Source organism: Myxine glutinosa, unplaced genomic scaffold (assembly GCF_964187855.1).
Source record: "Myxine glutinosa unplaced genomic scaffold, kmMyxGlut1.1 SCAFFOLD_427, whole genome shotgun sequence".
Classification (NCBI taxonomy): Eukaryota; Metazoa; Chordata; class Myxini; order Myxiniformes; family Myxinidae; genus Myxine; species Myxine glutinosa.
The window spans coordinates 119,465-140,415 of record NW_027616526.1 but is presented as its reverse complement, the minus strand read 5'-3'; the positions used below and the strand labels follow the sequence as shown (position 1 = coordinate 140,415).

General features: G+C 47.4%; 1 pseudogene across 1 annotated transcript in view; it reads left to right on the top strand.

Moving 5' to 3' along the window:
* The window catches only part of LOC137439386 (uncharacterized), a 66,365-nt pseudogene extending 52,314 nt beyond the window's left edge, over nt 1–14,051 (top strand). Inside the window, exons 11-12 of the transcript XR_013621507.1 lie at nt 8,688–8,869; nt 13,646–14,051. The product of XR_013621507.1 is annotated as an uncharacterized LOC137439386 (transcript). The remainder of the gene's footprint in view (nt 1–8,687; nt 8,870–13,645) is intronic.
* Nucleotides 14,052–20,951: the final 6,900 nt, after the last annotated feature.

Below are 20,951 nucleotides of genomic sequence, written 5' to 3'. Positions count from 1 at the left end.
TCCTCTGTGACAATCACAGGTGTGCTCTCATTCGCACACCCAACCACGTGCCTCACCACCAACTCCAGCGTGCATTCCCACTCACGCTCTACCATTCCAGGTGTGCATCCTTCCATCCCAGGTGTACATCCTCGCTCACCTGTCACAACTAACTCACGCTCCATGTCACTCTCACTACTTTCACCTCCATTCCTGACAGCGCACTCACCCTTACTCTTGACAGCACACTCTTTCCCCATGCACCTGTCCGTCACACACCTTTCTCGCGCACACTCTCCCGTTACACCCTCTGTAACACTCACCACAGGTGGACACTCTTCCTTACTTCTGACAGCGCACTCTTTCCTCATGCACCTGTCGGTCACACACCTTTCTCGCGCACACTCTCCCGTTACACCCTCTGTAACACTCACCACACCACGCTTCCATGTGCTCCCTCGCACACGCGCTACGACCGACTCACTCCCGCCAGCACACTCACTCCTTGGCACGCACTTTTTCCTCACACACCCCATGGTCGGACATTCTCGCACACCTCCTTTTTCGCACACCAGACCTTTCGCACACTTCACCAGTGGCCTCTCACGAACACCCGGGTCCATCTCGACCCCCAAGCTCATTAAATCCCCTGGCGCATCATACGCACGACCATATTGGTCACCACTTACACCGGGTCCTCTTCCTCTTCGCTTCTCCTCCATCACCTGCGAATCCCTCATCCGGTTAATGAGCACATCATCACGATCCAAACACAGACTTTGGACCAATTCTTTTACTTCCTCCTTTATCTCTTTGTTATCCTCTCTCCGTCGCTTCTTAATTTCGCTCACCCCTTCTTCCACTTCTTCTAATTTCTGCTTCACCTCTTTTATGTCCCGGTACGTCTCCTCAAGCTCGTCCTCCAAGGCTACCTTGACCGTTTCCATGTGCGTCCTCACCTGCCGGTCCTTCGTCTCCATTACCTCTATCACCTCGTCCAACCTCGTTGTCAGTCCCTCACGTACCATCTGACATTCCCTCTTCGTCGCTACCAAGTCATCTTTTAGTTCTTTCTGTGTCGCCTTTAAACCTCCTAATACCACAGTGTTCCTTTGAACCTGCTCCACTAACTCCGTCTGTCCCACCGTCAGCTGCTCCACCTCCTGCGTCAGGTCCTCTATGCCCCCTTGTAACTTTACAGTCCCCTTTCTCACCTCCTTTTCCATGTGCTCCTCACAGTGCCTCACCTCCTCGCGCACTCCTCCGACCTCCTCACTCACTCCTCTTCTGATCTCCTCTCCCATCACTTGCATCTCCTGCCCAGATGCCACCCTCATCTGCTCCATTTCCTCCCTGTGAGCATCCAGTTTGGTTTCTACCCCCATTCTGACCCCCTCTATCTGCTGCTCCATTTGTTTAACTTCCCTTTCCGCTTGGTCCCTCATGTCCCTCAATTTGCCTTCCATACTGTTTTCTAACCCCTCTAACCCTTTTTGCATCCCTTCCATTTGATTCTCTTGAGCGGCCATTCTGTTTTCTACCCCCGTTAACCCATTCTTTACTTCTTTTATCCCGTTGTCTAACTCCTCAAAATTATTGTCTAACTTCTCAATTTTCTTGTCTAACTCCTCAAAATTATTGTCTAACTTCTCACTGGTACCCCTCGCTTCGTCCCTCATTACCCCCATTTGGCCCTCCAATCGCTCACCCTGAGCATCCATCCGGTTTCCCAACCGCTCACCAAATCGCTCATTATTAGCCCTCGTTTCCTCCCTCATTTTCTCGCTATTCTGGGCCATAAGGGCCTTCATTTGTATGAAAAAAAGGCCCCAATCCATCGGGGGCGCTGCCACGGTCGCTGGCGCGGTGATCAGCGAGGCGCCATTTTGCGCGCCCGCTTCTTCGTGCGTGACGGCGCTATTTTGCGAACCTGCCGCCCTCACTGCTTCGCTCTCCTCCTGTCCCTCATTTTGGTCCTGGATCGACCCTACCTCACTCTCCCCTACCGGACCCCAGCCGTCTTGATCCGCCATAGCGCGACTTGCAAAATTCGAGTTTCGTAAAACAAAACAAATTTCGGCCGCTCTACCAGGGGGTAGAGTTTTTGGGGGTCCGTGCAATGGAGCCGGACCAGGTATTTATTGGGGATATTGATCAAAGCCTGGCGGGGCCAGGAATGATTTGTAATGATGAGGATGATTTGATCCAGCGGCTGGAGACCTGTGACAGTCCCATGGAGGTAGAGCTTGTTCAGGCCCAAAGGAGTCTGGGACATGAGGTGAGTTGGTCCGAGGAGGTGGTTGGAATGACCGAGGGGACGCTCACTGTACACTGCTATTTGGAAACAGAGGCTCCAAAATTGGACAACCAGTTGGGGGAGTGTGTTGGCTCCGGGCTGGATTTGGATCTTGGAGGATCGGGAGATAGAGCTTCTGGAGATTTGGTCCCTGTAGGGAATTTGGATCAACTGCAGGGAGGGGCAGAACAACCGGTGGTAGAGGTTGTTCCCTGCAGCTGCGGTTTGGCAATGGGAATGAAAATTTGTAAAATAAAATTTAAAATAAAATTACAATGGGAACTTGATTTGGAGCAGCCATGGTTGGGATTGGTCCCCGGGCTGCGGGACTTGGACATGGAGAGGTCATGGGTGATGGCCTCGGGCAAAAGTTGCCCCTTTCAAAATTTGGGTATGCCGGCCAGCTGGGGGGCTGTGATGGCGAGATTTGGACGTGGGGTCCAGCCTTGGGTGTCGAGGTACGACCTGGGTCCCACGGGGGGTCTGGTGGAGTGTGGCGTCCCTTGTCCGTCGGGGCGCCGTCCGAGCTGGTGGCTCGGGCCGGCAGGGTCACCGGACCCTGGTGGGGGTTAAGACCTCCAGGGAGGTCCGAGGTGGTTTCTCAAGCCTGGGATGGCAAATATTGAGGACCACTAGGGGGAGGTGTTGTGGGTCGCGCTTTGGTGGTGGCACTGTGGACGGCCAACTTGGGACTGATGTGGTGACCACCCGGGCATGCGGCCTGGCACTCTCCTCCAGGGACTCTGGGACAACCAGCATGTGGTGACCTGGCATGGTGGTTGGTCTATGGACGCGGGTCAAACCGAATGGACAGGGATGGAGATAGCCTGCCGGACAACCATTGGGGCATCTGTGGAACGTGATGGTGTGAGTGACCTTCCACAGATGCTCCGTTGTGATTTATGGACTCTCGGGTTGGGAAGAGAGCCATGGGGATGTGAATCGGGAGATGTGTAACGCGCCGAGCATATGGGCCATGCTCGGCTGGCATGTGTATGGCAAAGCATCCTTCTTTGGTGAGGTGAGTGAAATGTGACAAATAGTTGGCATGGGTAATCTGTGGGTTAGATGGAAATTTAAGGGTGGATTTTGAAATGCCATGGTGGACACTGTACAGTGACGCCATTATTGATCCAGGTGTGTAGACCAAAGTGTTGGAGGCTGTGATGAAATTAATAGGGTAGCAAGACACAGCTTTCAACTGGTTGCGGGGGCAACTGTGCTGATATTTGGGACGCGGGATGATGGGGATGTAGTTGTGTAGCCTGAGGGTCAACGTGGTGCTGTGCGTGTCCGAGGTGTGTGGACCATGTCTTCTGGGTGGGTCTCCTGGTGGAGCATGGCTGTTGACTGGACCTTGGTGTGGTCAAGTGTGGGTGAGCACTGGGGGGGGCTGCAGTTTTGTAGTCGGACTGGGGGATGATGGGGAGGTGCAGGGGACGTGGCTGTAGGGATGCCACGCACTGCGACCGTGCCCCCCAGGGCCGAGGTTGTGTGTGCGGTAGTGTGTGTTGTGGCAGCAAGTGCTCACCACATTGGCCAGCTGGGGCTGCTGCAGCTGTGTTCCTCGCAGGGGGGCCGAAGGATGGATGGTGGGTCGCACCCTTATGGACACTCATGGGCCATGTTGGCGTTTTGACTGCTCACCTTGTCCCGGTGACCCTTGCACGGTAGAGGTGCAGAGCTGTCGTGGCCACAGGTAGTTGTGTAGTGATGATCACCGTTGGATGCGGATCCACATATCTGCCAGTGCAGTGGGGACAAAAGAGAAATTTGGAAGGATTTGGTAGGCCCAATGTGAAATTTTGGGAATTGTATGGGTGGATTGCACTTTGAACCTGACCAACCTGCAACTACCTGCACTTGAGGTGAGTGTTTTGAGGAGTACTGTCCCAGGCTTCAGGATTTGCTTTGGGAAATTGGGGACATGTAAATTGGAGTTGGGAGGCGGGTGAGAGTGATGACATGGCCGGTGAGGGGATGGAATGGGAGCCACAGTGTCTTGTGGGTGGCGTATGTTTTTGTATTGTGGTTAGGTGTTTTGATGTGGTCGTGAGAGTGGAACCTGGAGAGTGAGTGATGATTATTGGAGATAATGAGGGGTGATAATTGTGCTTGTGGAAATGTGCTTTTGGGAAGATGTGATGGTTTAAATGTGAACTGGGGGAATTTCACATGTAGCAGGCCATGGCAAGCCTTGTAACACCTTTTACACCATCTATGGAATTGTACTGAATTGTGCTGAGTTGTGTGGAGAATTGAATGGCAGTGGGGGAGGAAGTGTGTTTTGGGGTCTTGTGGGTGGGGAAGGTGTGTGTGTCCGCAGGTACAGAGCAAGCTCTGAGGAGCGATGCCTGCGGGCCCCCCTCTGCGGCAATTACCCCTGGCAGCCGGTGGTAACTGGAAATTGGAGCTCGTCGGTGGAGGGTCTGGTTGGGCGCCGCGGGGTGAGGAAGTCCCCCGGTGACCCGTGTTGCTGCGCGAAAGCAGGAGGCAAAGGAGCCTGGTGTGTGTGGAGACCCTCACCGGCGAGGTAACGGCGGAAAGGGGCTGTTGGGCTGTCACGGGGCCAAGAGGTAAAGGGGGGGGGGGCAATGAATTTGTAAGTCGGTTGACTTGTTTTTGGGACTGCGGGCACCACAGCCTGATGCGCCCCCACCATCTTTTGTGCGGTACCTCCCCGCTGCCTAGTTGAGGAATGCACACACACGTGAATGACATCAATGCCATGGTCCTGCAGGGGGTGTATTGGGAATAAGTGCTTTGTTGATTTTTGAAATGCCTTGATGACCTATGGAATGAGAATGAGTGGTTAAGGGGTCTGTGTTGCATGAATGTGGGCGAAATCCACCGAGCCGTGTCACTCACCTGTAACATCTGGACAGGGCCCGTGGAAATTTAGGGGGGATGCATTGGGGATGGCCCCGCAGGTAAGGTTGAGTCTTGTGGCATCCACCGGGGGACGCGGTCTGTAGACCGGGGTATGTACAAAGGTTAGAGTTTTGAGTTTTGGAAAGATGGTTAAGTTTTGTGGTTAAGTTAGTGTTGTGTGTTGTTGTTTCCTCCCTCCACAGGAACAACGAAGAAGATGTACATACTTGCATGATGGTTAAGGGGTTCAGCATGTTAAGGAAGTGTAGGTAGGTAGTCCGACTCACTTCCCACAGCCCTTCCTGATTTATTTCGTAGGTTAATTAAGTGTGTGACAGTAAGTGTTAAGGCTGGAATGGTAGCCCTGCGGTGAACCTTGCAGGAGCTACGGTTCCAGGGGGGGGGGCTGTGTTATGAATTTGGTAATGCAACATCTAGAGCTAGGTAGATCTGAATAGGTAGGTATTCGGCTGTCGTGACAGGGACTCTACATGTAATAAGTTATTGATGTTCAGGCGGTTGTCGGGGTAAGATGTATGAGTGTGGATCTACCTGGAGATTCGAGTGTTAAATAGTGAGGGATTAAAGGTAACGCCCCTGTGAGTATCACCTAGTAATCAAACCTTTGTCCTTTATGGCACTGCAAACCACATAAACATTAGTTAGGTCCTTAGCGCAACATTAAATAATCCCACTCCTGACACCAATTGTTACAGACACGACTTTGATGTTAAAGTGGGCCGAGCGGAATGGCCGTCGTGTCCGCACAAATTACCACAAATTACCCGACTATACTCGACGTTGACGAGCCGCGCTATGCTGGCTCAATAGGAAAGAGAAGACACCCGGCTGGGTTATAATGACACAATACGACACCAGGGGTTCAGTTCTCAAGTATATTCGTACGGAAAAAGGTTAGATTACAGGGGCTAGAGGTATATTACAGGAAGACAGGCACTTAGACACACTCTTATATTAACCCCGGACAGACGACAGACACACGGGACAAAATGCTGACTCACACGGGGGTTGATGAAAAGGAAAGGCAGGTCGCGATGGCTCAAGGTGCACTCTTGGCTCAAGGCAGAATCGACTCGGTCCGGTCCAGAGATGCGGGGAGGTATCGTCGCGCTGGGGGTGGCGGTGGCTTCTCTCTCCAGTCTCCAAGCTGAGGCGCATCTCACGTCACGTCCGGCAAGCGGCTGCGTATATCCGGCGGGGAGTGACACGCCCTCGGCTCGTTAGCTCCGCCCAGATGGAATCGGTCCGCCCTTCTTATTGGGTGCGGGGGGGGGTTTACCAGGCTCCGCCCTTGAGGAGGAGCTGACAGCCAGCCCCTCCGTGGTAACCCCGTGGAGCGCGTGGTCAATGGCGCTAATCGAGCCGGTGTGAGGACGCATCCTCCCCCCCGCGCCGCCGCGCCGCCCCCATCCCCTCCGTTGCTGCAGCCATAGTTGGTTGGGGAAGAAGATGGAAGGAGGTATGGAAAAGGTCCTAAACTCACTACTGATGCCATATAATCACATTCTGGTGCAACGAAGAGTCATAATTAATGGAAACGAGGCCTTAACTGACATAGAATAAGAATAACTAGGAAGATGTCCGAAAGTTGGCTACGTGTGGTGCGGTGGACCTGGGCACGACATTCAATGGGGGAATAAGGGGAAGGTCGGCTCTACTGATTGTTATTTACATGCAATGGGACTAGGGAATGGGGGATCGGGGAAAGTTGGGGAGTATTGGAGAAAATAGGGGAATATTTACAAGCGGATATGGAGGCCAAATTCCATATTCGCAACAATACATTCAACTTCTTCCCAGCACAAATCATCAATCTCTTCCCAACATAAGTTAAAGGTAGTTTCAACAGCAGCAGATATCTTCAGGTTTGGAATCTCTTTCTGTCAAAGGCAAGAGGACAAGAGGGGAGAGAAAATATTACACACACACACATACACACTTACACACACACACATATACACACGCACACATACACACACATACCTCTAAAAGATCAAGCCTTCTGTCAATGCAGTCGAGGTGAAAATTAAGGATATCACAGGTTGGCAGGAAATAACCACTCCTTGGGAGATCAAAATCGTCCCACTCAAAATCGTGATCATCGATCACAACAGGTGTTGTATTCTGTTTGAAAAAAGAAAGAAAAACATGCACCGCATTATTATCAATTAATTTGGTATTATCAAACGGGAACGGACATTTATTCATTGACAATCAGAGCGAGAATAATGAATTACCAGGGTTTGATGGAGGTTTTGTATGGTTTCATTCCAACCCATATTTAGTTCGTTTTGCAACTCTTGAGATTCTGCAGTATTTTCATTCCAACCAGTTTGAAGTTCTGCCAGGATATTCGCATTGCTGTAAAGATAAAGGAATATTAAGTCATGTGTTGTATAATTAATCCCATACAAAGCTTTAAACACTTTAATTTTAAATGAAACTTACCCTGGTGAGTATTCTTCTTCTTCATCAGAGTAGAGAGTGAAATAGGACATGTTGATGCTCATGTTCTTCGGTTCGTAATGATAAAAACAGCCCGGCAACACGACCTTTATATATGACCAAAATGTATTTTCGGGAACAGAACACAGCTTTAACATTTCGAGGAAACAGGAAACGAAACAATGAGAAGTTATCCAAGTCAGTGAAACAACGTCATTTCTCAAAAGCGAAGAATTAATTATAAAAAGGTTGGAGGAGAATTAAATTATTTCCCACGCATGAACAAATATTTGTAGGGTCGATGTTTGAGTGGGTTATATTCACCAGAGTAAAAGGTTAAAAGGTCCATAAGGTCAGAAGGATCCCACAACTTTCCAGTTGGGACTTGTGTGTATGTGTGAATCCCATCCCTAGCTCAATTAAAATATATTCATTATGTATTAGCCCAAGTAGATTAATTGACTCATGATTCATAAGGTCAAAAGGCCCATAGAGTCTTTTCGATTAATAGGGGTGTTTTCCCAAATAGGGGTAAACGACATTAGATAGGGATTTCCCATGTTAAACGGGCTGTCCCAGAAGCAACATTATTACCCTACTCCCGGCCCAGTACTACCAAACACTTTCAAAATGGTACCTGCCGCTTCCTTGCTTAACCCTCAGCATTATAAAAGAATACGAGCACGGACAATCCATGGGGAGGAGGGATTCCTCCTTGGGGAATTCCCTGCTCTTAGTGTGTTGAGAAATGTTGTGCCATTGTTGTGGCATCGCTCGTAACCACAATGCCCTGGGAATTCCCGGCTTTGTCGTGTGTGTGTGTGTGTGTGTGTGTGTGTGTGTGTGTGTGTGTGTGTGTGTGTGTGTGTGTGCGTGCGTGCGTGTGCGTGCATGTCTGCGTGCATATGCGTTTATTTCTAGCATTAGATAATGTAAAATTAAAGATTTTTTTTTTTTTGTTTGTGCAATTTTTCTCTCCATTACCTTTTATTGGTAAACATGGTGTTGTATTCCATTTGCCGTAATTTATCATCCATTGTAGAAATGTTGGTTCCATGTGTGCATTTCCATGCAGGGCTGGCCATGGACTTGCTGAAGCATCCAATTCGTCCCTCATTGTAAACCTCAGCAGTGCTGACCTATCAGGGAATTCTTCTTTGAACCCCGATGAGATCCTGCTGGACGATGATGATGTTGACGGAGATGAAATGGCCGCCGATGATGAAATTGACGGCATTTGTCTCGCTGACACGAGTGGTAAGCTGATTCGGCGAGCACTTTGTGATGTCAATGCTTATCTCATCTCCTCGCCTCTCCTCGACTCATTTGAAACAAAAGCCAAACTTATCAAACTGAGAAATACACAGCAATTCCAAGCCGCTTATTACATAACTCCCCTCTTATCCAATTGGAATGTATCCCCACCAAACTTTGTTTCAAAGGTACCGCATTTTTGGAGTAAACATGCCATGAGTTGCTTCATTACCTCCGCCACCGAAAGAGGATGGAGGTTATATTTTCACCCCGGCTTGTTTGTTTGTCTGTCTGAACAAGATATCTCAACGTTGTGACGGAATTTGGTGTGACATTGTGAATTTGGCGTTGACGGATTCGGACGGAATTTGGTAGAGAGGTTGGGTGTGTGACAAAGACGAAATTATTAGATTTTGATGAAGATCCAGATGTGGAACTGAGAATTTTAGTGATTCTTCACCATTGAGCGATCAAAATTACACACTCCCGCTGTGCAATTCAAAATGCCTCATCACACGTCGCCATAGAGACAGCCTTGTTTTAACTGAGGATAACGACTGAGTGAAGATTGATGAAATGCAGTTTGGATTTATGCCAGGAAGAGGAACGACAGACGTGCTTTTTATTGTGAGGCAGTTGCAGGAGAAGTATATGGAGAAGAGGAAGAAGTTGTTTCTTGGGTTTGTTGATCTGGAGAAGCATTCGATTGGGTTGCACGTGAAGTAGTGACATGGGCAATGAGGAAGTTAGGAGTGGAGGAATGGTTGATCAGAGTAGTGATGGCAATGTACAAAAGAGCGCGCACGGCTGTAAGGACGAAGCACGGGAACAGTGGTGAGTTTGAGGTGAATGTGGGAGTGCATCAGGGGTCGGTACTAAGTCCACTACTATTTGTAGCTGTGATGGAGGTGCTGGCTCAGACCGTAAACGAGGGTTTACCGTGGGAGTTGTTGTATGCAGATGATCTGGTGTTGATTGCAGAAAGTATGGATGGACTGAAGGAGAAGATGAACAAGTGGAAGGAATGTATGGAGACAAAAGGTCTGAAGGTGAATATTGGAAAGACGAAGGTGATGGCAAGTGGTAAAGCATGTGGTGAGGTGGAAAGAAGTGGGAAGTGGCCGTGTGCTGTGTGCAGGAAGTGTGTCGGAGTGAATTTCATTCAATGTCCAATGTGCGCTGAGTGGGTTCATCAAAAATGTAGTGGTTTGAGAGGGTCATTAACCAGTGTGGCAGCTACATTCAAATGTAAGGTGTGCACAGAGGGAACTGAGGAAATGTTGAGTTGGATCTTGGAGACGGCGTGAAGCTGGAAGGTGTGAAAACATTTTGCTACCTCGGAGACATGCTGAATGGAGAAGGTGGATCTAACTCGGCAACGGTTGCTAGAGTGAGATGTGCATGGAAGAAGTTTCGGGAACTGAGTGGCGTGCTGATGAGGAGGGGAGTGTCGTTGAAGCTGAAGGGAAAGGTGTATGCTGCATGTGTGAGAAGTGTTATGATTTATGGAACGAGACATGGGTAATGAACGTAGAGCAGCAACGAAGGCTGGAAAGGGTGGAAATGCGAATGGTTTGGTGGGTGTGCGGGGTATTGCTGAGAGAGAAGAAGACAAATGATGAATTGAGAAAGATGTTGGGAATAGAGCCTGTGATTGAATCTGTGAAGAGGAACAGGTTGAGATGGTTTGGTCATGTGTTGAGGAAGGATGAAAGTGACTGGTTGAGAAGAGTGATGGAAATGAATGTAGAAGGAAGTAGAGGATGGGGAAGACTGAGAAAGACTTGGCTAAAGAAGGTCGAAGAAGAAATGCGGGCAAGGGGGTTAACAAGGGGAGATGCAGAAAATAGGGCAAAATGGAGAAGATTGTCATGGGGACCGCAAGGCTATCCCCCGCTCTTGCAGGGAAAATGGCCTTAAAATGCCTGTTGTTGTTGTGTTGTATAACGACTGCACGTGAGTTGCTGTGCTATGATTTACACCAATAATACAAACATTTATTTTGCAGAAATGTATTTGTAATATTCATGTTATTACATTTTTATAAGCAATTGAAGTTGCCATTACATCACCTTCAAAAAAATTTCATGAGTAACTGCTTAGCACTTGCACATGGGAGGGGTACATGCAGACTGGATGTTTGGGAAAATTTCGCAAGAGTTTGAGCGAATAGTTCAGTTATGTGACGGGACGTGACAGACACTGCATTGACGTAAATTAAATATGACCATAAGTATGTTAAATACTTGATCTCACCAGCACGTAATTCAAAACACCTCACACAACCATGTACATGCCACATGATTCAAAACGCCTCACCAACATATAAACGCCAAATTATTAAAAACACCTCACAGCCCCGTTATTAAAATTACCTCACCTCCACGTAATTACCAACTTCTACTGTGCAATTCAAAACACCCAATCAGACGTCGCTATAGAGACGAGCTGCATGTGAGTAGCTGTGTTAGTTTGCTGACACCAATCGTAATACATTTGTTTTGTACATGTATTTGTAATATTCGTGATTTTACATTTTTATAAACAATTGAAGTTGAAGATTTAAGTTAAAAAAAAATTATGAATAAAAACACCCCCCTTGGGACATACACATGGGAGAGGTAGGTGCATACCGGAAGTTTGTTACGATTTCACAAAAGTTTGAGGGAGTAGTTCAGCGACAACACAGGACAGACAATGCATACGTGTATACAGTCACGTGAAAAAGTAAGTCCACCCCATGTAAAGTTTTTGACTTTTTCAACATATTTCAACATACAGCTATTTGATCTTCATTTCAACAATATTGATAGATAAAGGTGATATAATATAACAAACATCATGAAACATTTACATTTTGTAGTCCATTATATAATTTAAATAAACATAAATGCAAATTTCGCATGTGGAAAAAGTAAGTACACCCCTACATTTATCACTACTTCAAATACCTAAAATTAGAATCAGGTGCACCAACTCGGGTGCAAAAGATTAGAACATTGTTGGGGAGGATCTTGGAGGTACCTGTCTTATTTAAACCTCAGACATTTAGTTTGGTTTGCTCTTTGTTGTTGAAGTGTGCGGCGTCACCATGCCTCGATCAAAAGAGCTCTCTGAGGCCTTCAGAAAGAAGGTTATAGATGCCTACGAGTCTGGGAAGGGATTTAAAAAGATCTCCAAACAATTTGAAATCAATCATTCGACTGTCCGGAAAATCATCTACAAGTGGAGAAGATTCCAAACAACTGCAAACTTGTTCAGGCCAGGCCGCCCCAGCAAGAGCAGACCGAAATATGCTGAAAGAAGTCTCGAAGAACCCCAGAATGTCATCACGGGCCCCCAGGTAGCTCTTGCCACTGTTGATGTCAAAGTGCACGAGTCTACCATAAGAAAGAGGCTGCACAAATTTGATCTGCATGAGAGGTGTGCCAGGAGGAAACCTTTGCTGTCCAGAAAGAACATCAAGGCAAGATTAAAGTTTGCCAATGAACACTTAGGCAAAGACCAGCACTTCTGGAACAATATGCTCTGGACAGATGAGTCAAAGGTAGAGCTATTTGGCCACATTACCAGAAGACATGTTTGGCGAAAACCAAAGACAGCATTTGACCACAAGAACCTGATACCAACTGTGAAGCATGGTGGTGGAAATATTATGGTTTGGGGCAGCTTTGCTGCATCAGGGCCTGGGCAGCTCACCATCATATAATTCACTATGAATTCTTCATTGTACCAGAAGGTGCTTGAGGATAATGTGAGGCCATCTGCCGGAGAGTTGAAGCTCAACTGAAGGTGGACCCTTGCAACATGACAATGACCCTAAACATACCAGTAAATCCACCAACGAATAGCTGAAAAGAAAGAAATGGAGGGTTCTGGAATGGCCAAGTCAAAGCCCGGATCTAAATCCCATCGAGATGTGGGGGGATTTGAAACGAGCTGTGCATGCAAGAAACCCCTCAAACATCGCACAGCTGAAAGAATTCTGCATGGAGGAGTGGGCAAAAATTTCTCCCAGTCGATGTCAGAGACTGGTAGACAGTTATAAGAAATGCCTACTTGAGGTTGTTTCTGCCAAAGGGGGCAATACCACCTATTAGAGCCAAGGGTGTACTTACTTTTTCCACATGCGAAATTTGCATTTATGTTTATTTAAATTATACAATGGACTACAAAATGTAAATGTTTCATGATATTTGTTATATTATATCACCTTTATCTATCAATATTGTTGAAATGAAGATCAAATAGCTGTATGTTGAAATATGTTGAAAAAGTCAAAACTTTACATGGGGTGTACTTACTTTCTCACGTGACTGTATGTATATATGTATGTGTATATATGCACACTGACCTTATGACATGACACTGACGTCATGTGCATAAATTATACCAACACATCACCTCAAAATTAGGAGGCATCCACGTGGTACTGAAGTCTTTGCAGACTGAGATTAAAGCTCCATGGTCACAGAAACGAAAGCAGAGATGTCCATCTCTTCAATGCCACTTTTTCGATTGATTTTAATATTCCTGACTAATTTATCAGCAGGGCAGAGACTATGTGTTCGCGTGGCAGGCAACACGTTGCTAGCGGGTCATAGAGCAACCGCTGTGGTGGGACTTGATCTGTGCCTTGCTGCCTCATCAAGTTGGGGGGGGGGGGGGGTTGATCTGTGTATGGTATATATACACATACATGTATACTGTATTTGTATTTGGGTGCATTCAGTATTGATTCGAATTTCATTTTCTTTCTTCTCTTGCAACTCATCTCAGATTCTGCTTTGAACATCCTGCCAAGCCCCGTGCCTTTGCACAATTCCACCCCATCTAAGGTTTTCAGCTCTTTCCTCAGCACAGCCCCGTCCTCTTTCCTCGACGATTCAGTCCAGTCCGGCAATGCCTTTAGCTCGTGCTGCAGTCCTGTCTCGCGCGATTTGGGCGAGACCGAGGACTCCATGGAGTCCGAGGAACCGGATCAGACCAAGAGTTCTGGGGGCTCTGGGGGTAAGCGTGTTGGTGTGAGCGATGAGCGTTCAGGGGAGCGCAAGATCAAGCGCCGAAATCGGGATGTTTATGCCCCGCAAGACTACGACTAGCTCTTAAATACAGAGAACATGAAAATGCTTGCTTTGTAAAATGTTTTTATTACTGTGTTCATTTTATTTTGGACAGTTGAGGCAAAAAAAGAAGAAAAAAAACCATTGTGGATGGAAAGGGTGACCGTGTACATAGCATGATGGTGTTGCTGAGCAAATGACTGCAACAACAACACAATATGCATTTCAGGCCATTTTCCCTGCTAGAGCAGGGGTTAGCCTTGCGGTCCCCATGACAATCTTCTCCATTTTGCCCTATTTTCTGCATCTCTCCTTGTTAACCCCCTTGCCCGCATTTCTTCTTCCACCATCTTTAGCCAAGTCTTTCTCGGTCTTCCCCGTCCTCTACTTCCTTCTGCATTAATTTCCATCACTCTTCTCAACCAGTCACTTTCATCCTTCCTCAACACATGACCAAACCATCTCAACCTGTTCCTCTTCACAGCATCAATCACAGGCAATATTCCCATCATCTTTCGCAATTCATCATTTGTCTTCCTCTCTCTCAATGATACTCCGCACATCAATCGAACCATTCACATTTCCACCCTTTCCAGCCTTCGTTGCTGCTCTACGTTCATTACCCATGTCTCGCTCCCATAAATCATAACACTTCTCACACATGCAGCATACACCTTTCCCTTCAGCTTCAGCGACACTCTCGTCCGCATCAGCACGCCACTCGGTTCCCGAAACTTCTTCCATGCACATCTCACTCGAGCAACCATTGCCGAGTCTGATCCACCGTCTCCATTCAGCATGTCTCCGAGGTAGCAAAATGTTTTCACACCTTCCAGCTTCATGCCATCTCCAAGATCCAACTCAACATTTCCTCCATCTGCAGCTCCCTCTGTGCACACCTTACATTTGAATGTAGCTGCCACACTGGTAAATGACCCTCTCAGACCACGACATTTTTGATGAACCCCCTCAGCGCACATTGTACATTGAATGGAGTTCACTCCGACACCCTTCCTGCACACAGCACACGGCCACTTCCCAGTTCTTTCCACCTCACCACATGCTTTACCACTTGCCATCACCTTCGTCTTTCCGATATTCACCTTCAGACCTTTTGTCTCCATATATTCCTTCCACTTGTTCATCTTTTCCTTCAGTCCATCCATACTTTCCGCAATCAACACCAGATAATCTGCATACAACAACTCCCATGGTAAACCCTCCTTTACGTTCTGAGCCAGCACCTCCATCACAGCTACAAATAGTAGTGGACTTAGTACCGACCCCTGATGCACTCCCACCTTCACCTCAAACTCACCACTGTTCCCATCCTTCGTCCTTACAGCTGTGTGCGCTCTTTTGTACATTGCCATCACTACTCTGATAAACCATTCCTCCACTCCTAACTTCCTCAATGCCCATGTCAATACTTTGCGTGGAACCCTATCGAATGCTTTCTCCAGATCAACAAACCTAAAAAACAACTTCTTCCTCTTCTCCATGTACTTCTCCTGCAACTGCCTCACAATGAAAAGCGCATCTGTCGTTCCTCTTCCTGGCATATATCCAAACTGCATTTCGTCGTTCTTCACTTTCTTCCTTATCCTCCTCTCCAACACCCTTTCCAATACCTTCATTCCATGCTCCAATAACTTTATCGCTCGGTACGAGCCACTCTCCAGAGGGTCACCTTTCCCCTTGTATAGAGGGACGAGGGTACTCAGTTCCCAGTCCACTGGAATGCGGCCCTCTTTCACCACCAGATTACAGATCTCTGTCATTCTCTTCACACCCCAACTTCCTGCTGCCTTCAACATATCTCCCACAACTCCCGTCGGCCCTCCCGCTTTTTCACTCTTCATTGCTTTTATCGCTTCCTCAACTTCCTTCTCAGTTATCGTCTCTGCCGGTCCTAAAACTGGGTTACTCTCTATGTTACCATCCCATTCATTCTCTGTATTCAACAGCATTTCCATATATCTTTTCCATCTTCCTTTCATTCCATCTGGGTCGACAACGATTTGTCCCACTTCATCCTTCAAGCAACTCACCCCCATCACATCACACCTCTTTCGCTATGTGCTTTGCAATCCTGAATACTGCTTTCTGACCCTCTTCCGAATCCAAGCGTTCTCCGAACATTTCCTACATGCCTCCTGCGCCTTTGCTACCTCTTTCTTTGCAGCCTTCCTGGCTGCCTTATAACTTTCATGCTCTGCTGTTTCTGCTCCCGTACCCTTCGCCTTCTGCCACTCCTTGAACTTCTTCCTCTTCTCGTCAATCCTCTTTCCAACTTCATCATCTCACCACCATGTTTCCGAGTGCCTCGATGGTCCTTTTGTCCATCCACATACCTCACCAATGGCTCCCAACAGACTAGCTTTCATTGACATCCAACCACTTTCAAGCTCAACCACATTATCCTCTACCCTACTCAGCCTCTCTTTTAATGCCTCCCTTACTGTCACCTCTTTCAACCTCCACACCTTCATTCTTGGTTGGTACTTCACCCGCCGAGCTCTCCTCGCACCTTTCACCCTTATGTCGCAGACAACCAAGTGGTGCTGTGAAACAGCCTCCTCCCCCGGGATCACCTTTGTGTCCCAGAGGTGCGCCCTATCTCGCCTACGCACCATCAGGTAGTCAACGGTTGTCGTCGACCCACCTGACGTGTATGTAACAAGCTTATTATCCTCTTTCTGGAACTGAGCATTACAAATCAACAAATCAGCTCCATCAGCAAGCTCCAAAATCCTTTCACCTTCTCCATTTCTCACACCATATCTGTAAACCCCATGAACTCCCTCAAAACCATCCATACTCCTTCCCACATGTCCATTCAGGTCTCCTCCCACCACATCAACTTCCTCATCTTTCACGTTTTCCATCAGCTTCTCTATCGCACACCAGAACTTGTCCTTCTCTTCATTGCTTCGACCAACCTGCGGAGCATATCCCGAGATGACGTTCACCAAGAGCTTTCCAATCGTCATTTTCACCATCATCAACCTATCACTCACTCTAGTCACACTCACCACACTGTCTACAAACTCCTCAGAAAACAGGACACCAACACCATTCACGCCCTCCGGGCACCCTTGCCACACAAACTTGTATTTCTGTCCCTGCCTACCCTTCACCATTCTCACACCACTTCCCTTCCATCTCGTCTCTTGCACACAACATATGTCCACTCTTCTTCTGACCAATACTTCCACCACTTCTCCTGATCTCCCTGTCATTGTCCCTACATTCCATGTCCCAAACCTCAGAAACCGATCTCGACTTCGGGCTGCACCCTGCCCTGCCCATATGTAGTTGTAATTGTCATGGTTCTCTTTTTTGAGGCAATATTTTTTATGGCCGGATTCCCTTCCTGACGCCAACCCTCTTAGTCGTCTCTTACGACACGCAGGGATACGGTGTACCTATTCTGACCAGGGTACACACTGGGAAACGTTTAAAACATGGAAATTTGGGGTGGGGGGAGGGCGGAGGGGCGGCGTCAGCATCACGGCTGCGGTTTAAACATATTCCAACAATATCCAAACAGAACCATGAAAACCATGAAAAACAATCTGGGAAAAGTCTCCAAGCGAGAACGTGGATTTGAGAAAGAAGGAGCAGAGGTGGAAGAAAAACGAGATACAGGGGGCGGGGCACCAGTTGAGACGAGGAGGAGAGCGAACAAACATGTCCGGGAGGAGAGAAAGAATCAATATAGAATTATTTGTCTAGGGAGGTGAGGTGAGGGGGAGAAAATAAAATAAAAGAAACGAGCAATACAGTGAAGGAAAGAACCCAAATCGACAAAACACCGACGGGGGGAGGGAAGCCCCAAGTTACCAGGCCGCGCACGAGGTACGACCCAGAAAACGATTAACTACACACAAGTTTGTACGAATTACAAACCAATACCAACCAGAAACACACAATAACACGTACACAGTAAAATAACCAGTGGAAATTTGACAAAGACAAGAATGGGAAAACACTTAAACGTCAATGCCGTGGAGAGCTCGAAGTATGCTTCACTCGCCCGAGGAACCGGACTTCGGCTTCAGCCAGAGGAACCGGCTGAGCAAATGACTGCGTTGCCTCGTATTTTAGAGCATTGTTTATTTTTAGGTTTACTCTCCATGAAATGGAGAGGAAACCTATTTTTACTGCTAGAGTTTTTCTTACTAGGACGTGCCCGTACGTGGGTGCCCGTTCCTTGCCAAAAAAAAAAAAAAAAATGTCTTCGCCCATGCATGCATGGGCGTGCCCATGGGCCCATGGGCGTGCCCGTAAGTGCATGATGTGACCGTACAATGAATGTATCGTCCCGACGCCGCAGCTCGGATGGCGCTGCAGTTAATCGGGCCTGTATCGGCAGAGTTATTATAAACGTGTACTACAATCGATCGTACCTTACAGCGTCTGCTCGCCACGTTCAGCATCAGTACGTCGTCACTATGACTATCCGTAAGTCCGGAAGTGACGTCCTCATTTGACTGTCCGGAAGGTCGCATATCGCAGTTACGATGAATCGCAAATTAGTTTTAATTAGTTTTAAAACATAGTTTAACGCCAACATAGTTTGCCAACGTGAAATAAATGAATACGCTCTCAAATGTGCCGTCCGAGGCAGAGTCTGTTCGCCACGTTCGGCACACGTGATAGCTCGCTGCTCTCTGATTGGTTGAATCGTTTTTTGGACATAGCTCGGTAACTACTTCTCCGATTAATATGAAACCTTGAAAAGGCACATCCTCGGGTCCCCAGCAATATACCTGGCAAGTTTCAATTAGATCGGACCCGTGGTTGTCGAGAAACAGCGGTCACAGACACACACACATACACACACACAGAGATTACTGGAATTATAGATAGATTAGGTTTACTCTCCATGAAATTGAGAGGAAACCTATTAATTACTGCTAGAGTTTTTCTTATTAGGTTTACTCTCCATGAAATCCATGAAATGGGATTTTTTCCCCAGATGCTCAGTTAAAAAAAACTCAGATTGCAAAAAATTTCGAAGTCATACGTCACATGGTTCGGCCGCCATCTTGTTTTTCGTGAAAAAACACAAAAAACCCTTTTTCTCCGCAACGGCTGAACGGATCGAGCCCAAACTTGGCATGCGTATTCGCATACCCATGACGAACAAAAAAGTCAATCAGCACGACGTCATCCGACACATGGTTTCAGAGTTATAACGTTTTAAAGCTCAAACTAGAAATGGTATCACCTCTATAATTTGTGGATATCGAGTGGAAACTTTACACAAATGTTCCTCATGGGGGGATGTTTCAATGTTACTTGAGACGTTTTGATAAGTCATATGGTTTGGCCGCAATAAATAATTGAAGTTAAATTTTAAAAAGCTTGTAACTCTTGAACCACTGCATGGATCGACTTGAATTTTTAAGGCAATGTAGCTCTCATAAAGCGGAAGAAGTGTGCAAAATTTCAAAATGATTGGATGTACGGTCTCGAAGCTATCTATATAATAATAGCGTAAGGACTCGACTTTGTTATCCCTTTTACGCCGCACCCAGTGACCCGATGCCCACGGCACTAATGGATTTACGATCTACGAACCGCGCTCTTTGTTTATCACGTACAGCCATACTCGAAAAATCTGAATTAGCCGACGGTGGGGCCCAAAAGCATCCGATTAACTGCCAATACGACGCCATCTTACGACGCCATCGTATTGGCGTCTGCTGGGCGAAGGCGAAGCAAGCCGTCCGCTGATTGGACAGGCGAAGGCGAAAGCAAGCCGTCCACTGAGTGGACAATCCAGAACATGCATTTGTGCCGGTGTCGGCGATCGTTGTTCATATATGCACTCTTCATTCTCATCTTTCTTCCTAACTCTTACTCGGACAAGCAAATCCCCTATGCCATCCGTAATGGTACACTCTATCCATACACCACATCCTCCCTTCCGTGGATGTTCCACGGGTTTCGGCGAGTAAGTCTTTATTGTTGAAAGAAGAAGAAACACACCGTTTTGTCCTTCCAGAACGTGATCACGATAACGCGATCTCTCGCGGTCATTTCAACCTCAAATCAAATTCCAATTGCAGATTTGTCAATATATATATATATATTTTGTATATTTTTTTTTTTGTATACAAGGTCGAGGCTCGTGAAAGAGCGAACATTAATCACACAGAAAGACAAACCGACACATAAAACATATAACATCGGGAGCGGTAGACAAGATGGGGAGAGAGGGGGAAGGACACAAACACAACATTTGAGAGCAGGGACCAAGAGACATGGAGACATCTGAGATCTGAGAGAGGGCGAGGGCTTTGGGGGTGAGGGGGGCATGGGAAGGGTGCGGTGGGAGAGGTATAAAACATATGGACACTGCCAGGACTTCCAGGAAAGAAGTTGGAATTTCAAACAAGCTGGATCTGGGGTGAATTAGCGGGGGTAGAAAAGATCAAGGTTTTGGATGGGGGAAGATAAGAGATGGTGGTGAACAGCTGTTTTAAAGACCTGGAGGGAGGAGTGGGGTGGGATTGAAGGGAGTGACGGAGTTTGTTCCAGAGGCGGGAGAAAAGAGGAATGAAAGAGTGAAGGTGAGCAGAGAGCCGAGATTTCGGCAGTTTAACCATCAGAGGGTTGCTGGCAGATCTTGTGCGACCTGTAGGAATATTTGGGGGACAGAGCACAGAGAGAGCTGGGGGTGCAAGGCCAGAGAGGAGTCGGTAGAAGACAGAAAGACCACCTACCTGCCTGCGGCGAGGGAGTGAAAGGCCCTCAGAGATAGCTTCATCGCGGGAGATTCCAATAATTCTGAAAGCTTTGGTTTCAACAGCGTGAAGCCGAGCTAGGTGTGAGGCAGGAGCACCGGCCCATAGGGGAGAACAGTATTCCATTGAGCTGCGGATGAAAGCCTTGTATGTGGTGAGGAGCTCAGGTGTGCCGAGGAAGGACTTCGCACGACGGAGGATGCCCAGTCGGCGACTGGCTTTGGAGGCCAGCTTGGAAATGTGGTTTTCCCAAGAAAGATCATG